General features: G+C 46.0%; 1 protein-coding gene across 1 annotated transcript in view; it reads right to left on the bottom strand.

The window, feature by feature from the left end:
- Positions 1–26,356, bottom strand: part of MAD1L1 (mitotic arrest deficient 1 like 1) — a 249,167-nt gene that overhangs the window by 100,822 nt on the left and 121,989 nt on the right. The window lies entirely within an intron of this gene.

Raw genomic sequence — 26,356 nt, 5'->3', positions numbered from 1 at the left:
ACTAGTTAGTAGTTATCTTATTAATATTTTGACGACGGAGAGTTAAAGTGCGATATAATTTAATGTTTTATTGTTGTTAGCATATTTTAGATTATGCTTGTTTGTATTTTTATACCCTGTATTCAGCTCTGGGAAGTCGGGGAGGGGGGAGGGGAGGGCGGGGGGGGGGTTGGGGAGAGGGGAGGGGGAGGAAGGGGTCTTTTTTTGTATTTAAAAATGTACTGTAAAACTTTTCAATAAAAAAAAGATGCAGATCAAAAGGAAGGGGGGGAGGGGAGAAGAGGGGAGAAAAACCAGGCAGAAAATTCCTGGCTACTTTTCTTTCTATCTTCTTTTTTTCCTTCCTCAGTGTTGTGCCTAACAAGCAAGGAAAGTGAAGTGTTTCTAGAGCTACAAGCTGCGTATCTGATTTTTTTATTAAATCTGTCTTATTAGGTGCATTAGTTTTTCTTGCTGTCTTCGTCCCCAGGCAGAGCCCCGGTGGCAAACTCTTCCTGCTTCATCTTCCAGGACGGCAGTGACAAACGTGTAAACCACAGATCTGGGATTGAGAAAACTGAAGCTAAAATACACATTAAGGTTTAGGGAAGGTAGGTGAGGTTTGGATAGACGGGACTGCCTCTCCCCCGTGACGCCCACCTGGATGCTGCTCTGGTGGGGCCACGAAAAAAAGGTCTTCTCAGCGGTGGCCCCCGTCCTCCATGGAGCCTGGACAGCCATTTGCCTTCTTGAGCAGGGGGTTGGACTAGAAGACCTCCAAGGTCCCTTCCAAACACTGTTATCCTGTTATTCTGACTCGCAAACTGCTATGTAATTATCTTGGTGGTGCCAGCCTTTGGTCCTCGGAAGGACCTATTTTTTTTACCTATCATGCAGTGTTTCCAAGGGGGGAAAAATCACCCTCTCCCCGAAAGACAGTTGAAAGGAATGGCTGTGCCTTCCTTCTACTTCTTCGCTCGAGGCTTGTTAAAGTGATTAGAGGAAAACCTTACATGAAACGCTTCCAAACAGTTCCCCAAGGGCCCCGGCGTACGACAGGCAAGCACGCTGACCAAACCCCCAATTCCCTTCATTACAGGGGATAACCAGCCCAGGGGACCCCTAAAAGCCCTCTGAACGGCGACGCGCTGTCATGCCGAAATGGCTTCCCGCAACAACGCCAAGAGAACAGAGAACAACCCACTCACCCACCCACCCACCCACGCCGGGCCTGACCAAGCGGTCCTCTTTGATCGTTTTTCTCCTGTAATTTTCCTCTCTGCAATCTTGAGGAAATGCATCTTTGCAAAACGCGCAGGGCATCATCATCATCGTCAAGATACGTCAAGCCACCCGAAAGGCTGATGGGCTTTCCTAAGGTGGCAAATTCGGGGAAGGGTCTGGAGAGGCGTAGGGAGAAGAGCAGGACGCTTAGGACAATTGTATGCCCCCCTCCCCCAAAAGTCAACTTCCTTGAGTCCTGCACTGTCTTCCTTGATCAAGGCAAAGGAGAGAATTCTTCAGCAAGACCTATTGAGGGGGGGGGGAAGAGAGAGAGGGAGAGAGAGAGGGAGGGAGGGAGGAGGAAGGAAGGAAGGAAGGAAGGAAGGAAGGAAGGAAGGAAGGAAGGAAGGAAGGAAGGAAGTGTGTTTCCTGCTTGAGCAGGAGGTCAGACTAGAAGGCCTCCAAGGTCCCTTTCCAGCCCTAGGAGTCTATGATTCTAAGCCTAATGCTCGGGAACAGTGAACCACGAAGACGCACGCCAACATCCCATTGACCCTACATGATCCCTTTGTCCCTTCCAGGCCAGAGACTTAACCACCCCAACTCCCAGCAGCGCGTCTTCCTTTCATGTCAGATTTAATTCTGCATCTTTCATGAAGCTCATTTCTGGAATTTATTCTGAGAAGATTTTCGAGAGGAGATCTCGAGAGAAATCTTCGCCGTGCAAATCCACCAAGCTTGCCGGAGACCCCTTGTTAGCGAGAAGCGAAGGGGAAGCGTTAACAATGCAAGGCAGGAGTTATTGCGGGCCTCCTCGGCTTAAATAAAACATAAGATTTAAAACAATTGCCAAATTAATGAGTGCTGCTGTTTAATATACCAAAATGCCCGAGCGATCGTCTTCTTCTTCTTCTTCTTCTTCTTCTTCTTCTTCTTCTTCTTCTTCTTCTTCTTCTTCTTCTTCTTCTTCTTCTTCTTCTTCTTCTTCTTCTTCTTCTTTTTTCCTGCTCCTCCCCTCCAGGAAAACATATCCTTATGAATAGATAATTTTGCTAATTTGTTAAATGCATTAGAGCGGGCTTCTCCCATCTGGCGCTTTTAGGAGAGGCTGGCATGGCAACTTTTGACGTAGCCGGCCAGGCGTGGCCGAAGAATTCCTGAGTCTGTGACTTTATTTCCTTTGGAGGGCACAGCAATGGGAAATTTACCCTTGTGGAACAGCAGGCATTTTAGTCTGCAACGGGGCTTTTCAGAGGAGTCCATCCTGCCCAGGTGGGACGTCTTCGCCCCAAGTTCTCCTGGTTGGGCTCAGGTGCCAAACCAAGGGAGACCAAAAGGCAGGTGTGCACAGATAAGACCTTGGCTTAAGACCGAGATGGAGGACCAGAATTTCTGTAACGGAGCAAAATCAGCCGTGCCTGATTTTACGACCTTGTTGCCCTGGTTGTTAAGTGGATCGTGTGGTCGTTAAGCAAATCCAGATCCCCCTTGACTTTCTTGTCAGCTGGAACGGTCACAATAGGTGATTGCAACACACACACACACACACACACACAGGATGCTGCACCCCTTGGTAAGCACAGTCGGGTTGCCAAGTGTCCGAATTTTGATTGTGTGACCACAGGGATGCTGCGACGGTCATAAGCGCAAGGATCAGTTCCGAGTCACCTTTTTTCCCCAGTACCATTGACAGAGAGATAACCTTTATTGTCATTCCCCCCCCCCCCCATGGGCACAACGGCACAGATTAAAAATGAAATTTAGTTGCTTCCTCTCAAAGTGGACACACACAAAACACCCATTTAAACACGCTATATACAACGTCTATTTCCACCTGTGGTGGCGTTACAGGCGGATTTATTGTTATTTTTTTTAAAAGAGAAAAGAGCCACGGCAAGGTTCTCTTTTTGTTGAATTCCCCCCACCCACCCACCCACCCACCGCCGGCCTCTCTCGGAAGCTCAGCCTTCGACAACTCCCAGCGTCACAAATCTCCTCTTGGAATAATGGTTGAAAGCTTATTATGATCAGCAGCTCAGAGCCGCCAAGACCGGTCAGCAAAGGGCATCTTTCGGGGTTTGGGGAGGGGGAGTTTGCAGGCCTCGGATCTTCTTGCCACGCCACCCCTATCAGCATCTGGACAGATGTTAGGTCTGGCTACACAAAAAGAGGCAGCTTCGGAGAACGTGCTCCAGGCTGCACCTCTGGAATCCGATCCCAGCCTGACCCCCGAGGCTTTCCTTTTGCGTTACCAGGATAAATCCAAGCAGGATTGACAAAGGAAGCCCAGATATGCTTATATCTGGCCAGACCTCTAACCCCGATTGACGGTTTCTTTTTTGAAACGTTAGAACGGTTTCCTGGGGACCCACGTGCAGGCAGTCCACGCTTACCGACTGCCTTGTTTAATGAACGAAGTTACAGGAGCGCTTAAAAAAAAAGAAGAAGAAGCTTGGTGTCCAATCCTCGGATTCATGACCGTTTCGGCATCTCCCCCTGCCCCACCCCCATGGTCCTGGGACTGTTGTTCGTGTGCTCCACCAGCAGTGTGAGGTTTTGCTTGCGATGCGCAGCACTGCAGGGAGGGCGGAAGGAAAACTGTGAAGCACGCAGCCGCGAGATTTTCCACTTAAGGACCGTCTTGCTTGTTCCAATTGTGGCTGGTAAGCGGGGGGGGGGATCCTTTGTAATCCCAGCGAAGCAGAGGTACCTGATGCCCTTAAGGTAAGCCTTGGCCATGCGTTTTCCCACTTGGCGACCGAGTTGCCGATCCCAATTCTGGTCGCTAAGCGACGACTGCCTGTCGTTCCAGCAAAGCAGACGTGCCGGAGGCCCTTAAAGCCGCTGATCCACTTTACCCCTTACAGGCTGGAAAGGTTCGAAGTCCTTCCCTGTTTTTAAAGACGGACTCTGGATTAACACCTCCTGCAAGCCTCCCCAGCTGCCAGCACAGGGCCGTCACCCGGCCACTTGCTATGCAAGCAAAGCGCTGGCAGCTGAAAGAGTCAGCAATGCAAGGGGAATTAAAAAGCACCGTTAAACAGCCCCAAAGCCTCATGCATATTTATAAGCCGCACAGCAGCCGGGCTAAATCAATAGCCTTCCCTCTTTCATTAATGTAGCTCAGAAAAGAAAGAGCCACTAACACAGTTTGGTTAAATTCGGGGTGTGTTTTTATTATTATTATTATTTTGCAGAGAGACCCTGGAAGAAGCTCCCAGCAGGGGAATGAATGGGTCCTTTTGATGGGCTGCTTCAGTAGCTCCACGGGAGAACATGTATGTATTTAGAAAAAGAAGAAAGAAAGAAAAGAAAAAAGAAATCCAGGACGGCAGAGGAGAAACGGCGAGGACGTCCCACTAGAGGTTGCTAAGGAATGGAACATACCTGAACAGAAGTTGGGCTCAAAGTTGCGGTACGGTTGGTGCCTGGGAGAAACGTGTCGGGGTGAGCAGGACTGCAAGCTCCCATGTGCAAACTTAACCGATGAAAAAGGTGGTTAAGTTTGCACTGTATCTCCAGGGGGGAACACAGTCCTGCTTCCGGCTTCATTCCCTAGATCTCCAACCTTGGCAACTTTTAAGACCTGTGGACTTCAACTCCCAGAATTCCTCAGCCAGCCAGCCATGTGCACAAATCCACAAGTCTTGAAGTTGCCAAAGTGGGAGACCTCTGCCCTAGATGTTGGGGAAATGCCAGCCAGGCTGGAAGGAGGAGTCAAGCAAGGAACTAGCCTTGAGTCATTGTGCGGCCACAAGACAGCTGTGACTGACCTGCTCTAAGTTCCATGGGATCTCATCTGCCTGTTCCCAAGGGAACAATCTGGGGAAGATTCTTGTAGTAGAGGCGGAAGACAATAGAGTAGTCCACGTGAACCCTTCGCGTTGGGATCTGACTGACTGGGCCTGACATTAAAGCAAGGATGAGCATCCTGGCATGTTCCAGCTGATCCGCATTTCAATGCCCACCCATCCTGTTGAACAGGAATCCAACAATAGTCTTGATGGAAGATATGAGCAGTTAACCCAGCGACCTCGACAGGCCTTCAAGGTCATGGAGAGTTCCTCAGGAAACACCTAATGTCCCCTAAAATAATGCTTGACGTCCTTGGAAGACCTCCAAGGTAGGCGGACGACTATTTCGGTACTTTTTTATCTTATCTCGAGTGTGCCAGATTGTCTGGGTGGAGTGTGCCAGTGCTTCTGGATGATGAAGTAAAGCAACGTAACTAGCCTATAAACATGAGGGTCAATGTGTGCTCAGGGTTCCCTCTTCTTTAGAGGGGTCGGGGGCATCTTTATTCAGCTGAATAAACGCGTAAGAGCTTATCAAGGCAAATACCTGGATTCCGTCCTTAGTCATGCCCAGCCACACGTGAAAGCGGCAAAACAATTCCAGTCAGGCAAAGAGAGCTGTGGAACCAGGTGGTCTCCTTCTGGAGTCTTCCTTCAGTCTACTTTACTAATGGGACCTTCCACCGGCCACATCTTAACGTATTTCAGCACAGATTTTCAGTTCCGATTTTGAACACGTCAGGTTTTTTGTTTTTGGGGGTTTTTTTTTGCTTTCGGCCACACGCTATCCATCCAGACGGCTGCAGCAAAACGATAAAAGGATCTTTGGCGAAGTGCAAATATATGAAAGGCTCCTTTGAATATGAAAAGGAACAAATCAAATCCCCAAACTTACGTTCTTCTTCCTCTGAGCATCAATCCGAGGCCACCACTGTAAACAAAGTGACCAAACAGATGGAAATTGTGCTGTGGTCCCCAAGAAGCTGCCATCTGCTTGCTGTTTATTGAGCGACATTTCTGGATGATCACCGCCACGGTGTTATTTTCAACCCTGAAATCCTCCGGTTTACGAGCCACTGATAGTCCTCGACTTAACGACCAGAACTTGGGACTGGAATCTCCATTGCTAAGCAGTTGGAAAGTGAGTCATGCCCAGTTCTACAACTTTTTTTTTTTTGGCCTGGTTGTTAATCAAATCAACGCAGTTGTTAAATGAATCAGATGGACATTAAGCGAATCCAGCTTCCTCCATTGATTTTGCTTGTCGGAAACCAGCCGAGAAGGTTGCAAATGGGGTTCACCTTGACCCCAGGATGCTGCAATGTCGTAAATACACACTGGTTGCCAAGGACCCAAATTTTGATCTCCTGACCATGGAGGTGCTTGTGATGGTCATGAGTGGGAGGACCAATTGTAAGTCACTTTTTCCCAGGGCCCTGATAATTAGATTCATCCAAAGAGTTGAATCCATAGTTGACTAAGCGATGTAGGTCAACGTCTTCCTCCAGTTGCCAATTCTGGGCTACAAACATTGTTGACCTCAAGAAATCTTGACATCAGTCTACGTGACGTTACTTAGTTGATCCTGAGTTCAACCCTGAGCTACAAATAGTATCCTTTATTAGTTGATCCATTGTTACTCTACACTTTTTATTTTTCAAGTTCTACTGGGTTCATCAGAAGGGTTGAATCCATAGATGACCAACCATTAGGCCAACATCTTCCTACAGTTGCTAATTCTGGGCTATAAGACCTGTCGTCCGGAATTTATTCTAAGAGAGTTGCCGCTGCCCCCTACAAGTATTTTTCCTTTTCACCATTTTAAACGGCATAATTGGCAATTGATCTTGGACTTCTGGAGGCACGTGTCCATAATGAAAAGAGACAGCTCTTGAATTAAGCAGAAGACACAGGAAAACTGTGAGCTGACCTGGAAAAACAGCTTAATGCCATCATCAAAATACAAAACGTTGCAATATCACGGGCAGCCAAATCTCTCACTGTATAATCAAACCCGCGTAACACTTTCTCCGTCGGCAAAAGTTCCTTTGAAGTGGCTGTTTGATCCTCGGGAATCTTTCTTTAAATGAGCCCCGGTTGATTATTTTTAATGGAGTTGTTCCATCGTCTTCCCTGAAAAATACCTATCGTAACAATCTGATTACATCCAATCATTTATTTCCAGCCATTACTTGAAAATTAGGGCTGGTGAGTCACAGTAAATTCATGCACCAGCTTTTTTTCCTGTTCGTTAATGACTCATTTGCAGTATTTATGATTGCATTGCTTGGTTTACGGCATTCAGAAGAGAAGAGAATGCCAGAAGACAACATTGGCGGGGGCCGAAAAATTAACTGGTCTGACTCTGTTCTAGGCAAATACGTAAGCTAACTAGCCCACCACTTGGCCAGAGTTAACTGGTTGTAGGAAACCCACGCCTCACCCAAGGAAAGGAAACTGTCACAAAAGAAATCTTCCAACTAAGCTTGAGAATATAATTCAGGGTTACATGTCTGGATTCCCCTGAAGATGTTGGTCTATTACCCACTATTTCAACCCTGAAAGAGTTTGTTCAAAGCCAGCTTGGTTTAAGTATTGAGTAGGAATAGTTTTATTGTCTAAAAGGTAAAGGTAAAGGTTCCCCCGCACATGCGTGCTAGTCGTTTCCGACTCTAGTGGCCGGTGCTCATCTCCGTTTCAAAGCCGAAGAGCCAGCGCTTGTCTGAGGACGTCTCTGTGGTCATGTGGCCGGCATGAGTAGGTGCCAAAGGCACACGGAACGCTGTTACCTTCCCACCGGAGTGGTCCCTATTTTTCTACTTGCATTTTTACGTGCTTTCAAACTGCTAGGTTGACAGAAGCTGGGACGAGTAACAGGCGCTCACTCTGTTACGCGGCACTCGGGATTCAACCCACCAAACTGCCGACCTTCTGATCGACAAGCTCAGCGTCCTAACCCACTGAGCCACTGCGTCTAGTTTAATGCAAAAAAGGACTAGTGGTGTTCCAATATCTAAGGAGCTGCCACAAAGAAGATGGGGTCAACCTCTTCTCCAAAGCGCCCGAAGGCAGGACAAGAAGCAACGGATGGAAACTAATCAAGGAGAGAAGCAACCTAGAGCTAAGGAGGAATTTCCTAAACATCAGAACAATTAACTAGTGAACGGAAGCTTGCCTTCAGAAGCTGAAAGATTCAAAAAGACTGGACAACCATTTGTCTGAAATGGTATAGGGTCTCCTGTCTGAGCAGGGTTGGGACTAGAAGACTCTTCTGGAGCTGAAGGGCTCAAGGCTGACTCATGCCAAGGCTTCTGGGTCTTGTATAACAAAGGAAATTGAAGGGTTTTAGGGGGAAGGAGGAATGGAATTGCATCGAAAAGAATATTTAAGGCTAAATTTCAATGGCTTCGTGCCTAACAGTGACATCGCTCAAAATATGACAGATTTGTCACTTCCCTTTCAAAACCAATCCACCAACCCTTCCTGATTCACAATGGTCCACCCCAGGCAGAGGAAAACAAGATGGTCTGTGCAACCTCTGGGCAAGCAAGGCAACTCATCCATCCCCAGCTTATTATGATCTTTGCAGATGTCCAACTCGTAGAGACTCCTGTAGCCCACGCACGGACAATTTGGCCACAGCAGTCTTCTGCACTTCCAGCTGCTTGACAAAGCTAGAGGATGCATAAAGAAAGAAGCTTTTTGAGATGCTCCTTTAAAGCTGTGAAAAATGCAAGCTTGCGGCTGGAGCGTTTTCACACATGGAAAAGTAGTTATCTTCCAGAGAAGTGAGACAGGGAAGAAATCTATGTCCGACGGCTACCGACTAGCGCTATCAACAGACTGTGTGCTACAGACCGAGATGAGGAGGAGAGAAGCAATTTTGGAAATACAGACGTTCACTTGGGCGTTTCAGATTTCAGCGGTCAATTGGCCTCATGGTAGCCTGATGGGACAAGGAGTAAACTCTGGACAATATCACTGGGTACTATTAGTTCTGTGAGGTGGACCATCCATTCATGAGCTAAAGGACCTCTGTAGAGACCATGGAAGGCAGGAGGAAGAGACAGTAACAGAAGAGAATATTTGTAGCTGAGGGTTGAACTGTGGGGTCCGTGGTACCCTCTGAGTTTGTTTTCTTGCAGATGTTTCGCTACTCAACTAGGAAACGTCATCAGTGCTAGAAGGGAATCAGGGGTTTGCACTGATGTTACCTGGTAGGGTAATGAAACATCTGCAAGAAAATAACCAAGTTCAGAGATCACCAAGGACCCCACAGTCCTTCTCCTCCTCCGTTTTCCTTCTTCTCCATTCCGCACACCCAATTCCCTTCTAGCACTAATGATGACGTTACCTAGTTGGATAGTGAAATGTCTGCAACAAAGCAACCAAGGTTCAGAGAGCACCAAGGACCCCACAGTCCTCCTCTTCTGCCCTTCTTCTCTTCCACTCTGCAAACCCCATCCCCTTTGAGCACTGATAATGTAGCCCAGTTGGGTAATGAAACATCTGTAAGAAAACAACTAAGCTCAGAGGGCACTATGTGCCCCGTGAAAGAGACACCATCAAGCTAACCACTGGATGAAAGGGCCTTGAACCCAGGCCAAGAAGCTAATGTGAAGCTGTCAGACGAGCATCTCCTTGGTTCATGTGAAGATAAAGGGATAGAAGGCAGAAGCGCATTCAGACCTACATGGTTTTGTTACTACAGCTTTACAGAGCCTTGGTGGAGCAGTGGGCTAATGCCTCCTTAAGTAACACCAGCTGCCTGCAAGTAGTGCAGGTTGGAGTCCCACCAGGCTCAAGGTTGACTCAGCCTTCCATCCTTCCCAGGTAGGTAAAATGAGGACCCAGATTGTTGGGGGCAATTAAGCTGACTTTGTAATAATGCCGCTTGGGGTGTGTGTGTGTGAAAGCCCTAATAAGCAGGCATATACATAGAATGAAGGCTATTGCTAAGCACGTTGATTTGTGCTTTAGATTGTAAGCCGCCCTGAGTCTTTGGAGAAGGGCAGGATATAAATGGGATTTTAAAAAATTAATAAAAAAAAGAACTCCTGACCTATATGGTGTTGCTTTCCTAATCTGGTCTACCTGGATAGATTGAGAAGGACCCAAAGAGGAGAGGAGAGATGAGATGGAGTTAAGAGAAAAGACATTTACACAGCTAGGCTTAGAGGACTGGGCACCCTCTATCTCCCCCTGTAATTAAATATTGCTAGCGTAGCTTGTCTGACATGGATGGCATTTACCCCATGCAGCTTGCAAAAGAACCTGTATAACTGGGTCACCAACTCCTGGAAGCTCAGCAGCTCTTCAGGGACGTGCCATTTTCAAAATCAGGTCTTTGCGTGAAGCAGATGAGAGGCACTAATAACAAGCACTTAAGGGAACACTCGCCTTAGGAGTTGTGAACTAGACGGAGGAGTCCCCCTCAGTGTCAGAAGATCAAGAGCCAGAATGGGCAGAAGAAGTCAGAACTGAAGTTCTCACCAGAGCCTTGATCAGGTCTGCCCCCGAGCCAGGTGGGTGCCCCATAAGGCAGTTCCTGGTTCCAGGTAGTGCTGGTGGACAGAGACTCCATGAAGATATGGTCCTCAGCATCCAGTGCTGGGTCTTCTCCTTCCTGAAAGCACGTTCTTCAGCATCCTTTCTCCCCAGCACCAGGCCCTTCAAGATCAAGTCTTTGCCTTCAAATGTTGCTGAGCTTTTATCTCAAGCAGAGGTCAAACTGTGGTCCTCTTCCCTGCTACCTTAGTTCAATGCCAAAGCCTCTTAGACATGATCAATGGGCTGATAAGAACTTGCTGGCTCTTCTCCTTCCTAAAAGCACGTTCCTCGAGATCTTTCCTTCCCAACGCCAGATCCTGCAAGGCCAAGTCTTCGCCTTCAAATGTTGTTGACCTTTCATTTCAATCAATGTCCAAGCCTTGGTCCTCTTCCCGTTTACCTTTAGTTCAATATCCACCGATCCAAAGCCTCTTAGAGATGATCAATGGGCCGCTTAAGAAGTTTGCAAATGGGCTGCAGGGCGGAAGATTTGCGCTACACCCCCCCCCCCGTCTCGCTTTGCATCAGAAGGACCTGCGAGGTCATTAAAACGGCTCGGAGGGAAAGGTCTTTGATCTCAAACTTTTACATCTCTTTAGCCTTATTGGGTCTGACTGCCAATGCATCTCACTTAGGCAGATTCTGCTGTCATTTCGCTTTGCATGCCCTTATCTCTGCCGCCCGCTTCGTCATTAGGAGCCGTGGGCCTCCTTGCTCCTCTGTTTTGTATGCCAGGACACGGCTTTCCTCTGGGGACCAAAATTGCTCTGTGCTGATAGCCTGGAGGGATGGCTGAAGTGCCAGGATTTCATCAGAGGGCGATTTCAAGAAGATACGCAGAATAATCCAGGAAATATAAACCACCCTCCATGGGCTGAACACAGGCACCGCATCGGAGCGTGACTACAATCCTGGTTTTTGTTTTCTGTTTTAATCGTGTGCTCCTTCTTCCATCGCTGCAGTAGAACATGACCAAGCCGTTAATTCCATCCTGCAACGTTTAATTCCATCCTGCCATGAAAGCAAAATCTGGTTTGGATAGGGGGGGGGGGGGAAGAGAGAGAAAGGCTGGAAGAGGTAAGGCTATATCCTCCTCCAGCAGGCTAAATCTTTCTTCTGGCGGGCCCTGACAATTGCACAGGTGATCCTCAACTTACAACTACCACAGAGTCCAAAATTTATGTTGCTAAGCGAGAAAGGTGTTAAGTGAACCTGGCCCCCATTTTACAACCTTTCATGCCACGGTTGTTAACTGTATCCCTGCAGTATTTAAAGGAGTAACACGGTTGTGTTTAAGAATAAAGATAGGCGTCCCAGGATAATATTGTGGGATCCAATCAGAGTCAGTCACCGGGACCAAAGGCTTAATCTTCCAAGCTTTTGGGCTTGGGCTGAAGCCCATCACCAGGGAACAAGCCTGAAAGCTTGGAAGATTAAAGCTTTGGTCCCAGTGACCGACTCTGGATCCTACAATATTATCCTGGGACACCTAGAAGAATAGAACAGAACAGAACAGAACAGAACAGGGTAGGGTAGGGTAGGGTAGGGTAGGGTAGGGTAGGGTAGGGTAGAGTAGAGTAGAGTAGAGTAGAATAGAATGATGGGGATGGAATGGAATAGAATGGAATGTAGAGTAGAGTAGAGTAGAGTAGAGTAGAGTAGAGTAGAGTAGAGTAGAGTAGAGTAGAGCGGAACGGAACAGAACAGAATAGAATAATAACTTTATTGTCACTTTGAATGTACACTAATCGGCATACATTAAAATGAAATTTCATTGCATACAGCTCTCAAAGGGATCTATATTTATTCATAAAGGATCTTTTAAGGATGGTGAGCTGCACCGGTGCTTCCTATCCGAAACCGGGATGGGAGCCTCTCCATCAATGAACCAGGGTCTGAGCAAGCATCTTCTCCATCCCTTCAGTACCGAGGTATGAATGTGCCTTTTAAAGATGGAAAAAAAAATCTCTCTTCATTTCTCTTTCCCTCTGCAACCTGGGGAATTGAATTTACTTGTCAGACAGAGGTAGAAACTCATTAGCAAAGACTCCAACACTGCATTTGCAGAGGGAAATACAATGATCTTATCAGAATTTCTGCAAACTCAAAAGCGGCTTTGCTCTTTCCAAGCTATTCAAAGGCAGCCTCCAGGAACGTTATTTTCTTTCTTTCTTTCTTCTTTATTTTTTTTCTCCCCCAAACAGAGAAGTTATCTTCATTCAGAGAACTACGCCCATCTTGAACATAAAGTGGGACAGTGAAGAGAAGAACTTCAGGGCAAAACCCGAATTTCTAAGCACTCCTAGTGGAAGCCCAATCAATACCAGGATCATGACTTGGGGCCCCTCAGCTGTTTCTCTACAGAATAAGTCAATCGGTTGACAAACGGTTCCAGGCAGCCCTCAACTTTATCCATTTAACGACCATTCAAATTTACAATGGTATTGAGAAAAGTGACTTGCCACCGGTCCTCACATTACAATCATGGCCACAATCCCATAATCATTGGGTCAAAATCTGGACCTTTGGCTACTGGCATGTGTTGACAATAGTTCTGAGTGCTGCTGTAACCCTGGTCGCTAAACAAAGCATTGTAATTTGAGAAGTACCAGTGACTGTTGGCCAACTTCAGCTGAGACTCCCAGGTCTGGTTTGGCATCTTCACCACCATGCCAGGTGCCAAGACAGAGCAGGTTGCACCGAAATGACATCATCTCAGTCCTGTCTTCAAGGATGAGGTTAAAGAATTGGCCTGATCGCTTCTCCTCAAGAAGGTGCTTCAAGAAAAATGGGTGTGGTCCATCAGCATGGACCACACCCATTCTACGACCTCCAAATCAACATCCCTGTTGCCTTCTAAGAACAGAAGCTTGGAGAGAAAGCCTTGCTAATACCACTTTACAAGGCCTTGGTAAGTCCACACTTGGAATACGGCATCCAGTTTTGGTCACCAGAATGTAAAAAAAGATGTTGAGACTCTGGAAAGAGTGCAGAGAAGAGCAACAAAGATGATCGGGGGACTGCAGGCAAAAACATTTGAGAAACGGTTGCTGGAATTGGGTATGTGTAGTTTAATGAAGAGAAGGGTGAGGGGTGACATGATAGCAGTGTTCCAGTATCTCAGGGGCTGCCCCAAAGAAGAGGGAGTCAAGCTAATCTCCAAAGCACCTGAAGGCAGGAGAAGAAGCAACGGATGGAAACTAATCAAGGAGAGAAGCAACCTGGAACTAAGGAGAAACTTCCTGACAGTGAGAACAATTCATCAGCGGAACAGCCTGCCTCCAGAAGCTGTGAATGCTCCAACACCAGAAGTTTCTAAGAAGAGACTGGAGAACCATTTGTCTGAAATGGTATAGAGTTTCCTGCCTGAGCAGAGGGTTGGACTAGATGACCTCCAAGGTCCCTTCCCACTCTTCTTATTCTATTCTATTCTATTCTATCTATTATGAGCAACTTATAAATCCCACTGAGAAGAAGGAAGCTAAGTAGAAAAGGCTTTTTTGTCAACCGCAGCGTGATGCGCTAAAGACTTGTGACTGAACATCTTGCCCAAAGCGACGGTAGTATTAGCATTCTTATCTAATTTTCTATATGACTCAAAAGTCTCCTCCCTGCGTCTGCCACGCAGCTCAAGAAAATGGTTAAACCTTCCTTCAATTTCAACCGACACTAATCCAATGAAATTATCATATCACCCGTTTCTGCCTCTCAAAAGAGGAGACCGGATACTTACTTTTTTATTAGTCTGCCTGTAGCTACTACTAAACCCTGTTATTATTTAGCATCAAAGGTAGAGAGCACATATTCTTCTATACAAGCAACGTTGTATAATTTGCCCGAGATTAAATCAGGAGGACGTGGATGAATAAAACGCACACAACAGGAAAACAAAGAGGTGACGGGCATTTGCGCGCTAGTCTCATAAGCTAGGTGTCAACTTATCTTCCATATCTGCCTTAGACCAGGGCTTGGATTGGAACAGGGGACTTCCAACTTGGCCCTTTTATGACTTGTGGACTTCAACTCCCAGAATTCCTCAGCCTGGCTGAGGAATCCTGGGAGTTGAAGTCCACAAGTCATAAAAGGGCCAAGTTGGAAGTCCCCTGGCCTAGAAGATCTTCAAGATCCATTCCAGCCTTAAGATTCTATGATCCCTCTATACCTAAACCATAAGCAAAAAGCTGAGGCCAACTCTTTCCTTGCTATGCTAGCTTCCTAAGAATAATGGTGTCTGGAACAGGGGACCCTAACCGCTAGGCTGTGCTGCCTGTTGGAAACCGGGCTGCACAAGCAGCAGACGAGCAAAGCTTAATCTGTGTATGCACAGGATCTATGATGCGTGCATGAACCCCCGCCCCCTTACAGTCCGTGGAAGACAAATTTTCTACCAAAACCGGTCCCTGGAACCAAACACATTTTGGGGATCACCAAAAATCCAGCTTGATAACTCTAAAAAGAACAGACCACTTGTCTTCCTTCAGAATGGAATTCAACTCTGGAGAAAATTGTGTTCTTTGATTTACTGCAGAACTGGAATGCCGGGCCATTCCCCATTTAAAAGTTACCAGAAACTTTAATTCATTTCGATTATAGCTTTTATACATCTCTGCTTCTCCTTTATTCTATTTCTCCCCCCCCCCACTTCTCTTAGACTGTGTACAAGACTTGGAGACAGACAGCCAACAAAGCAAATCTTCCCTAAGATGGACGATTAATGGAGGAAGGCTTCTTATTACGAAGGGTTTACCGTCAACATATCCCAGGAAAGGAAAATATTGCCGAGGTGGAAACCAAAAGAAAAGAACAACGCAAGACCAAAAAAACGTGTGCTTTCTTTTAAACCACAGAAATAGAAAATCGAAAGCAACAAGGTTATGGAATAAAAGCTTGAGCAAGATCTAAGAAGCTAAAAAAAAGCCAAAGGGTTACGGAGAAGCCCCACAGTTTTGTTCTGTGCTAGGGGGACAACTACGAGAAATACAGAAGAAGCACAAAGATATAGAGGTAGTCCTTGACTTACAACCAACCCTTGAGCCCAAACTTTAGGTTGCTAAGCGAGACAGTTGCTAAGTGAGCTTTTACGACCTTTCGTACCACACCTGTTAAGTGAACCGGTATTGAAATTGGTAACACAGTTGTGAAGTGGATCTGGCTTCCCCACTGACTTCGCCTTGTCAGAAGGTCGCAAAAGGGGATCACGTGACCCCGGGAGACTATCACCATCGTAAATACGAGTCAGTTGGCAATTTGACTTTTTTTTTTTCTTAATCAAGTGACCGCGGGGAGGCTGCAATGAACGCTAGGTGTAAAACACAATCCTGAGCCGCGTTTTCCAGCGCCATTTCAATTCCACCTTCCTTAGGGGAAAGAGATTTTGATTGTCTAGTAATCTCCTGGACAAATATGACTTAAAGGACTGGTTATTGGAAACCCAACTTCAGAAATAATTGAAATATCTACTCTATTCCCATGCCCTGTGTCCCCATGCAGTGGATCTCACTTTTCTCAATTATTAGCAGGAGTAACCCATTTGACAGAATAAAGATAAAATTTACACACAAAAAAAAGCAAACGTCTTAATTTAAAGGACAAAGATGGATACATCAAGATAAACACTTGTGTTGAAGAATCTGCGGAGAGGCACATCTTTACCATTTCTTGCTCTCCTGTTTATATTCCTTCTTTTTTTTCTTTTTTCTTTTAAAAAAAGATCCTCTGATTCCATGCTGAGTATTTTTAGCTTCTGATAATTTGTAATTAGTCCTCATCAACCTAATCTTTTAACCAAGGTGCTTTTCGTTTCAACAGTCACATCAGCATAGGCTGCATACTGATTGAGGCAGGAGCCTGGTTGCCATGCAGCCTCTTTTAATTCTCAAAGGTGGAGAGAGGCTGGGTTGTGCTGTTGCGGTGTGTGTGTGTGTGTGTGTGTGTGAAAGACACAAGATAAGCATTGACCGGAAGGGTCACCTTGAAAGAGTGACTTATTACAGGGAGTCCTCGACTTACGGTCACAATTTCCGCTGCTAAGAGAGACATTTGTTAAGCCAGCTTCACCCCATTTTGAGGGACGTGGTGGCTCAGTGGGTTAGGACGCTGAGCTTGTCGATCTGAAGGTCGGCAGTTTGGCGGGTCAAATCCCGAGTGCCGCATAGCAGAGTGAGCGCCTGTTACTTGTCCCAGCTTCTGCCAACCTAGCAGTTCGAAAACACGTAAAAATGCAAGTAGAAAAATAGGGACCACTATGGTGGGAAGGTAACAGTGTTCTGTGCACCTTTGGCGTCTAGTCATGCTGGCCACATAACCACGGAGACGTCCTCGGAAGAGCGCTGGCTCTTCGGCTTTGAAACGGAGATGAGCACCGGCCCCTAGAGTTGGAAACGACTAGCACGCATGTGCGGGGGAACCTTTACCTTTACCTTACCATCCCATTTTGCAACCTGTCTTGTCACGCTCGTTAAGTGACTCGTGGAAGTGGTTAAGCTGGTAACACGGTTGGGTTGTCAAGTGAAACCTGGCATCCCTCCCCCTTGCTGATCAGAAGGCCGCAAAAGGAGATCACGTGAGCCTGGGACGCTGCAACCGTCATAAATATGAGTCAGTCATCTGAATGTCTGAATTTTGATCACGTGATGCTGCAACGGTTGTAAGTGTGAAAAACAAGTCGTAAGCCACTTTTTCCAGTGCCCTTGTGACCTTGAACAGTCACTAAACAAACTGTTGTAATTTGAGGACCAGCTGTATACTAGTCTATTACATCAGCCCAGAGAATGATGGCATGTATTTGTCAATTCTAATCTATCACCTTGACATCGTCAGGCGGGGGTGTCCAACTGGGTTACCAGCTTAACAACTTCAGGGATTCACTGAACAACTTCCAAGTTCTCTTGGCAACTTTAAGACTTATGGACTTCAACTCCCAGAATTCCCCAGTCCAAGCTTGGACACTCCTGCCGTAAAGATATTACAGAAAAGCGTCTTTCAAACAGGGTCCTCGGTGATTGAAAACTGAATTACAGGAATTAACAAGAACCTGTGCTTCAGACCGTACGCGGATCGGAATCTACAGCTCCTTGCAAAACAATCTCCATGGATTTGAAAAGTAGGATAGGCAAGAGAAAAGTCATAAAAATATCTCGTACTAGACAAAGAATGAAGAGTGCAAGCAATCCCCAGAAGCGTATTTTTCTATCCAATATCAGAGAAAATCCTAATAATACATATTACTGTGTGGTTTTATAACCTTCTCTGATAGGTATGATAGAGAGGAGAAAGTTAATTGTCTCTTGGACGTGAATCCAGCTAAAATAATATTTTGTAAAATATCATGGGATTTACCAAAGAAGAGTATCTTGCAATGGCAATATAAATTATTGTGTATCATAATTTTGGAAATTTTCAAGACCAGGTTGCTTTGTCTCCTGCCATCTCATCGACCGGTTGCAGGTACCCCCAACTGCATCAAGTTCCCTCCGGACCATATGGATCCAATTAAATCGAAGTGCCTCTGATTTTAAAATAAATCTTCCTTGAAGCAGCCGTGGGACCTTAAGGATCTCGTTTCTGCCTCCCTCTCTGAAGAGCGAAGGAGAGGAGGAAGGCGGGCTGCCTTTGTGTAGGGAACCACTTCACCAGCCATCGTTGGCCTGTAAACACAGGACTGCTTGAAGAAATGAAGACTAATTGAGCACTCTTCAGAAGCGTTTCCTGTCGCTTCGCTTCACAGTCGTGATTTGATCACTCCTTTCTATCCGGAATTCCAGTTCCCAGCTTCCCTTCAAGGAGGGATGAGCAGGGAAGGAGAAAAGCTGGCAGGATGCAGCTCAGCCAAACAACTTCAAGAGAAGTCAAGCGGTGTGATGACTCTCCCGGACGCTTTCCCAGATGCCTCTCCAGATGTCAGCTGGGAGAAAGATGAACCCGTTTGGGGCATGTCAGGAGAGGAGTTGGTTAATGGCTCCGAGCAGACGTCTGAGAGGGAATTGGCTCAAGCACAGCTGCATCAGGACAGCCAGTGATGAGGAACTGCAGCCAGCCAGTGATGAGGAACTGCCTTCTGCACCTGATCCAAGAACAGGTAGGGCAGAAAAAAGGCAGGAGCAGAGAAGGTCAGCCAGGTGACTCAGGAGGAGAAAGCCTCGCCCTTCTTGATGGGCGGCACCAGAAGCTGGCTATTTAGCACAGCAGTCCGATGGAAGCGATGTGTTTATTTCCTAGCTGTGTGTTTTCTGATCATTGTGATTCTTGCCTTGCTTTGGATTGATACCAAAGTGTCTTGACTTGGATTGTGCCTTGAGAACTCTGGACTTTTTTTTGCCTGGTGAACCCTCTTGTACTGTGGGTTGACTCTTGCCTGGAGGTTTTATTTTGATTGGGAAACTTTCAAGTGCCTTGTAAACTCACTGGCCATTGCTCTGTGGCCTAGCATTGGTCTGCTTGTGGATGGACTTAATTGGGACAGTTCTGATTTTTTGGTGAAGGGAGAACAGTGCATGGAAAACAGCACAAGCTGGAGGCCAACCTGCATGTTCTCTGGATCCAAGACCCAACCGCAGAAAAGCCAGCCAGCTACTGCATTGGTTCTCCTCCAATGACCCTTAAATGGAGACCAGGGAAGAATACAGAATAATGTGGCCCCCATCAGGCACCAAGGATCAAGACCATATGTTAAGTTGCAATTTAGAAGGAGGTATCGCTCAAGCCTCCACACAAGAATCAAGTCAACTAAAGTTCGTATCTGCTAAAGGTCAACAGAATTAAAGGGGACTGGACCTAGATCATTTGTGGCAACATAAGGACTCTAAGCTAATGACACATTTAACGCCTTCCTCCAATTTTGCCTGCTCTTCTCCCGCAGTTCTCTTTGGTTTCAATAATTTAACTTCCCCTTCCCCTGTTAAGCTCCATGGTTCTCAATTCTCCCAAAGTGGAGGTTTAGGCTGCACGTTCTGCCACCACCCAGGAACTCCCAAAATTTCTGGTCTTTTCTATAACCTGAGATTTTTATGAGCTGTGAAGATCTGAGCAGTGAGTAATATCCACACGACAAACTTTTATAGGGATGAAGGAAAATCAATGCGGCCCACAGTGAGGTGTCAGAAACTGCGGGGGTGGTAAGAGACATGTGGGGGGAGAGAGGAGTGGATGGAGCCCCCAGGCATAATTCAAGCTGTCTCTCACAAGCCAAGAGTCTGAATGCAATCAGGTGTTATAGAGACTTGCTCTCAACCAACATCAATATTGGTTTCATCACTTGCTAATACCAAATTTGGAGCCAGACAGAAGGAAAAACAAACATTGGACCATTATTTTTCCTATCTACCCAACTATTTTCTTAACCGTCAACTCATCCCAAATTCATGAATGTACTTAATATCAGATCATTCCGTCAACTTAGCAGAACGCATAAAGATAACAGAACACAGTTTGGGAGAGACCTTGGAGGTCTTCTAGTTTAACCTCCTGCTCGAGCAGAAGATCCTACACAATTCCAGACAAGTGGCTCTCTTGTCTCTTCTTAAAAACCTCCGGTGATGTAGCACCCCCAACTTCTGAAGTCAAGCCAAATTTACATCAGGTCTAAATCCTGAAGAACGTCAACTCCACGGGCCTCTCCCACCAGCGCCAATCCCTGTATGTCAGCTGCCATTCCAAACTCCTAGGATTAAACCCATCTCCACGCATATTCCAGAGCCCTGAAATTCCACTGATGATATTTTTAGAAAGGTGAGCGCCTACACCGATTCCCAGCCGCACGAGACACTGAAGTTGCAGGTGAGACAAGAGCACAATATTTAGTGCAGGAAAAGGCTTTGAGGCGTCAGCGGTGACCCGTATTTCAGCGACGGAGCCTGAGGATGACTCAGGAAAATGGAACCTTTTTATTTTATTTAGGAGTGAATATGGATCTCAAATTAGGTTCCTCTGGAGCAAATGAACTGCCGTGACTCGATTAGATTGCAGGGGGATATAAACAGAATAAAGGAATGAAATAAAGGAATGAAATGAAATGAAGCTACGAGCCCTGAAGGGCCAATTTGATCCTCTTCGGCGTCCTCTTTCTGTACAGTTCCTAGCATGCGATTGATTCAAAAGCCAGGCTGAATCACGTGAGTCTCTTCTTAATCTCTCTCCTTCTCTGCAGACCGGGAGAACATCGAGCGTGTGCTTGTGTCGCAATGGACAAACAGCTAGGAAAGTGGGGTGTCTGGATAACACTGCACTGCAATCACCCTTCTATAAATAAATAAATTTGCTAACAATGGTATGATTTGATAGGGCTGCACCACTGGGGGATCAGATGGAGTTCCAAAGCAACAGACTCAGCTAAACCTTGCATCAATTTTAGTAAGACTATTACTGAATTTAGCCACATGCAAACTGCACCGTTGGCAAATCTTTTTTTATTTCACTGATGTCCCCCACGACGAATATCAGGCCTCAATTACTATCCCCCTACTTTCATTCATCCACTCACAGCCACCACAAGCAGTGGAAGACAACCCTGTTTTTAACCAAGTTGGAAACACCCATCCACCTTCGGCCAATCGTGATTGGCCAATATATGTCAACATCCAGTTCGAGAATCCAAATAAAACTCCATATTAATTCAGTTTCCAAAAATCTTAGTTTATTGAATACACTGCATGGCTATTGTTGAAGCAAAACTAACTGAGGTTCCCACACCAGTTCATGGACTGAAACAATAGTTTTCCCAGCCAAACCCCCATATTCTTACGTAGTCCATATAAACAAGTTCACTTTGTTATGGGAACCGTCTGTTTCAAATCCACATCTGTTCTGTTGTCCTTGACAAGGCTTCAGGCTTGTCTGCAGCTGGATCGAAGAAGCTTTGTTTCTCCATCTACCCACTTGAAAGTAACACCTCCCACTCCCTTTATCTAAAGGCAGGTTGAAACGCAGAGGCATGTAGCAGCCAAAGTTTTATACTTGACAATATCTGAGGTTCCACTCAGGGCAGCTTCGAAGCAATAGCAAATCAAGAAATAACTCTGTGGAGAGACTAATGTCAAACACGGGAAATCAGGAGTCTAGGCAATTCATTTGTAGTTAAAGATATAATTGTATGCTAAAGCTCTCTATAAAAATCTGAATTACTAATGGTCAAAGCAAATTGGTAAATAAGAGTCAATGGAATTCAAGAAGGGCTGGACTTAGATCTCTTGTGGGCACTAAAGCGCTTGAGACTTATGACACGCTTGACCCCTCCCTCAGGCTAAGCCTGGCCATCTCCTACAGTTACTCTCTCTCCCTCCCCAATCAGCCTGAAGTGCCCAGGACTGTTTTTGTAAGTTACAGTCTACAAACCCGATGACCTAGCTAATGAACGTTATGGGTATCCATGCTTGTTTCTTGGGAATGGTGTGTCCCTATTAAATCACACCATGGTTAGAACAGAACCTCTCCCTTGGCTATTTCTTTAGATGTCTGTCCTATTTTCCTGGGTGGCTTGACGCTTCCAAGACTTAAGAAAGTTTGATCAGCAAAGAGCAGATATATGTTCTCGGGTTCCTTCCCTTAGAAGCGGGCAACGGAATGGAGCAATTAAAATAAAAGCAGGGAGGTTTGTACCATCCCCATCAGAGGCAGATGTCAGCAGTGTCCTTTTGATTGTCCTATCTGGACTCTTAAGGGCTGAGCTAAGCCTTCCAACTTGACCAGCAAAACCACAACCTCACTCAGAGCTTGACTACACTGGTCCAGCGCTGGGGACTGACATCTTCTTCCGTCAAGGACCGGGACGTGAAATGTGAAACAAATGAGCTTGTAACCTCCTAAGGAACTATCGCTGCTCTAAGTGCTCCTCGGAGACCGGGGCATCAAAACATCAAACCCAAGACTTTCATCTCCCTTCTGGAGACAGGAACCCAATTAAAGGAGAAGCAGGTGACAGGCTTCATCGCTAAGCGTTGCTTGGTAAAAGCACTCGGGATGCTCTTGTTTTAGCAGAGCTGTCATTCCTTTCGCCTCCCCTTCTCTCCCCCCTCCGCCAAATCCCTGGGAATTGCCAATAAAAGAAAGATTTGATTCACCTCTAATAGGTGTCAAGATAAAAATCAATGCCGTGTCTGAAATCTGGGTAATTTCAAATGAAGCCATCTTTGTGGAACAGGAGGAGCAAGGGGAGGGAAGGAAGGAAGTTAAAAGAGAGTAACCCACCACACAATAATGGCGTTCTGGCACAAATCGAGGATTAACCTGTAACGACTTCTGATCTTTTCCACTGAGCAAGCCAACCTTGGTGCCTTTAATGCGCATTTCAGCCTGTTGACTCAAGTGGATATTGAACCTACTAGGATTTGAGTGGATGTTTTACAACGGAGAGCTTCGGTCTTTGACTGACGTTGCTTGTGAAGTTCACACTCACTTCCAAGTGTACTCCAGGTCTCCCTTTGCATGCTTCCGGTTGCAAATGTCCCAGAGGAATAATAAGTGCTGAAGTATTGGAGGTTCTCAAAAATAGACTGGAGAGCCTTTTGTCTGGGATGGTATAAGGTCTCCTGTCTTGAGGTGGGGGTGGGGTGGACTAGAAGACCTCTGAGGTCCCTTCCAGCCCTAGGATTCTATGTTTGGCCCAACTGGGAGAAAGGAGAGCGACAAGAGCATTCTGAGCAGAACAAGGTTTGATTTAATACAAAGCAGACCTAGGTTCTCAATGAGAAAGGCTTAAAAAGCAGATGTTAGACAGGAAAGAAAGAGTACACACAATCACCATGAGCTTTGTATCTGTGTGTGTGTGTGTGTGTGTGTGTTATGTAGCTAGCTCATCCCCCTTACTTCTTTTCTTCATGAAAAACAGGCTTCGTTCTGTTCTTACAAGACCTACTGCTAGATGGGACCTTCATAAACCTTTTAATTTCATACAGTGGGGCTAAATATAAAGAACCCCATAACACAACACTGTGGCCCCCAAGCTCCACACCGTCCACGGTCTGTAGGAATGCTATCTCTCCAGCCAGTAGTTCCACAACGTTCATGTTCTTAAGATACATTTTGGCTACACTTCAAAGGAGGCATACACACCTACCCGGTGCTAGTAAGTCAACTACCGAGCGGTTTCCAAACAGCTCCATGAATCGGAGGTGCCCAGTCTTTGAGCCATACTAAGACACCTCTTGAAGTGCACAGCTGCTCAAACAGAATTATGGAAATGTGGACCCAGTGTGGGGCTGTCCCTTCATAACGTGATCATTGCGAGAGGTAAGCATGCAGTCTATCTCCCGTGGATGTGAACGGAGTTGGAGCTGCACTTGAGGAACAGAATTCAAACTCCAGCTTGGCCACCCCGGTTCACCACTTGACTGTGGACAACTCATTTGTCTTCTCAGACTGAGAACCCCACCTGCAAAATGGGAATAATGGTGACCTACCTTGTCGGCCTTGTGGAACTACGAATGAGTTATGCTTAGCAAAACACGGTGCACTTGACTTATGAACATTCATCCTCTACTACAGAGCTAGATTTTGTAAATAAATCACCCCGAACAGAAATGGGAAATGATGTTTTCGTGAAAGGAAGATATGGACTCACAGTTCCAGAAACCGAGCTCGGTGGTCCGTCGTCGATAGAAAAAAGTTAGAGGAGTAAAACGTAAGATGTTTCCACCACTTACAATGCCCCCCCCCCAATATTTGAGAGACATTGTATTATCTGAGCTAGGAAAAAGAAAACAAGAGAACGGGAGGACGTAAGAGGAAAGGCTGAAAGGCATAATCAACAGCATGATATCCATCTTCACAAAAACAGGTTTAACGGTTGAAGGATTTCTTAGATCGGGAAACAATACTTGGAGGTTTACAAAATTACACTTGACCAAGAAGAAATATATACAGTCGCTCATCCAGAGCAGACAAATCAGAGGATGTTCCCTTAACTCCAGCAGACCTAAGATAAAAGTCACGCTCGGAGCAGAGACGAGAATCCCGATGCACAGATGGCTGTTGGGGCCACCAGTGCAGATGAGATGATCAAAGATCTGCTGGAAGACAAGACCAGACTCTCAGCAAAGACAAACCAGAACAGAAGCCCCTTCATGTGACAGCAGGCCACCTCTGAACCCTGACAGGTGCTACTATAGGCTGCACAAAAGACTTACAGGTGTCAGCCTCTGTTCCATAAGTTTCTGGGGTGACATGGAAGAAAGCCAGTTTTGAGTACTGAGTAGGAGTGAAAATTGGCTTGATTTTTCTGGACAGGATTGTGTCCATAATTCTACATGATGTAGGAGGAAGAGTGAGCAGGTTAGGAAGGTGAGATCTAGTTTACACTCCCGTAAGAGGTCTAAGGAGGTATTCTTACAAGACATAAGTAGCAGCAGCAAGAAGGGGAGAAGATCAGGAGAAGACCTGGAATCTCACTGGATCTCCTTGGAACCCTTTCTTTGCCCATTGCTGTCTTTTATTGGGTTAGAAAAGAGTCACATGATGGCACGGAGTGATGCCAACTTAAGTCTCTGATGGTCCACACTGGTTGGTATGGTGTAGATAGCAATAGCACTTAGACTTATGTACCGCTTCACTGTGCTTTACAGCCCTCTCTAACCGGTTTTACAGAGTCAGCCTCTTGCCCCCAATAATCTGGGTCCTCATTTTACCGAACTCGGAAGGACGGAAGGTTGAGTCAACCTGGAGCCGGTGAGTTTCGAACTGTCGAACTGCAGGCAGCTGGCAGTCAGCAGAAGTAGCCTGCAGTACTACATTCTCACCACTGCGCCACCATGGCTCACAGATGGAGATCCATTTGTTGTAAAAATATATGCTTTTTAATAAGTTGAAGAAAGCTGTTATGGTTGATCAGGAGTCTCCAGATTTGGCCACGGTTTGTGGACTTCAACTCCCAGAATTCCTCAGCCAGCACAACTCTTAAAGTGGCCATGTTTGGAGACCCCTGGAGTAGATGAATGCTAATGTCTACGGCAGGGGTAGGCAACCTTGGCTCTTTTATGACTCATGGACTTCAACTCCCAGAATTCCTGAGCCAGCCATGGTGAGGGGAAAGGGAGAGGTTTCCAAGCTGAGCCGTGCTGGCTCAGGAATTCTGGGAGTAGAAGTCCACGAGTCATAAAAGAGCCAAGGTTACCTACCCCTTGTCTAAGGTATGAAAGGTATAGGCACCTATACATTTTCAAGTGACCACCAGACAAGATGTGATAACTTTGTTCAAGAATATTCTGGAATGCAGGAGGCAGAAGGGGCGTGTGGTTTCTGTGCTCCAAAGTTGGGTTCACCCAACAGGCTTAACTTGGGTACGGCATCAGGCCACGTTCTGGGTTTGCACAGTACACTGAGTCATAAACTAACTAGTCTGCGTTCATGTAACACATTATTTATTCCTCCAAAAAAAAAACACCAAAAAAAACAACTAACCAAGGTTGAAACTAACATTTATGTGAATGCAGCCATTTGCTTTATATCTGACTTACGACTTTGTATGTGACTTACAAAGTACGTTGTGTGATCGTCCCCAAACAGATAAGATACAGCAAGTCTTCTTGTAAGAAGCAGCTCGTAATTCCATTTTTTAAAAAAACCTAAAGCAGAAACCAGCTGACCCCACAATGAAGGCTTCAGCCTGACAAAAGGCAGATTCTGGAAGAAATTGTGGGATGCTGCTCCTGGCTCCCTTCGGTTTCCTAAGAGATGCCCAGTGAACTCTTGCAATAAAAAACCAACAGCGTGAGACAACCCTCGGCTTCTTGAAATTAATTTCAGGAGGACCAAAAAAAGGGGATCAAACAGGGTTAAAACCTCTCAGTCCATCTCATCAAGCCAAATCACGCGCGCTTAAG

The sequence above is a fragment of the Vipera ursinii genome, assembly GCF_947247035.1.
Source record: "Vipera ursinii genome assembly, chromosome: 13".
NCBI classification, from domain to species: Eukaryota; Metazoa; Chordata; class Lepidosauria; order Squamata; family Viperidae; genus Vipera; species Vipera ursinii.
This window is presented reverse-complemented; position numbering and strand designations above follow the sequence as displayed.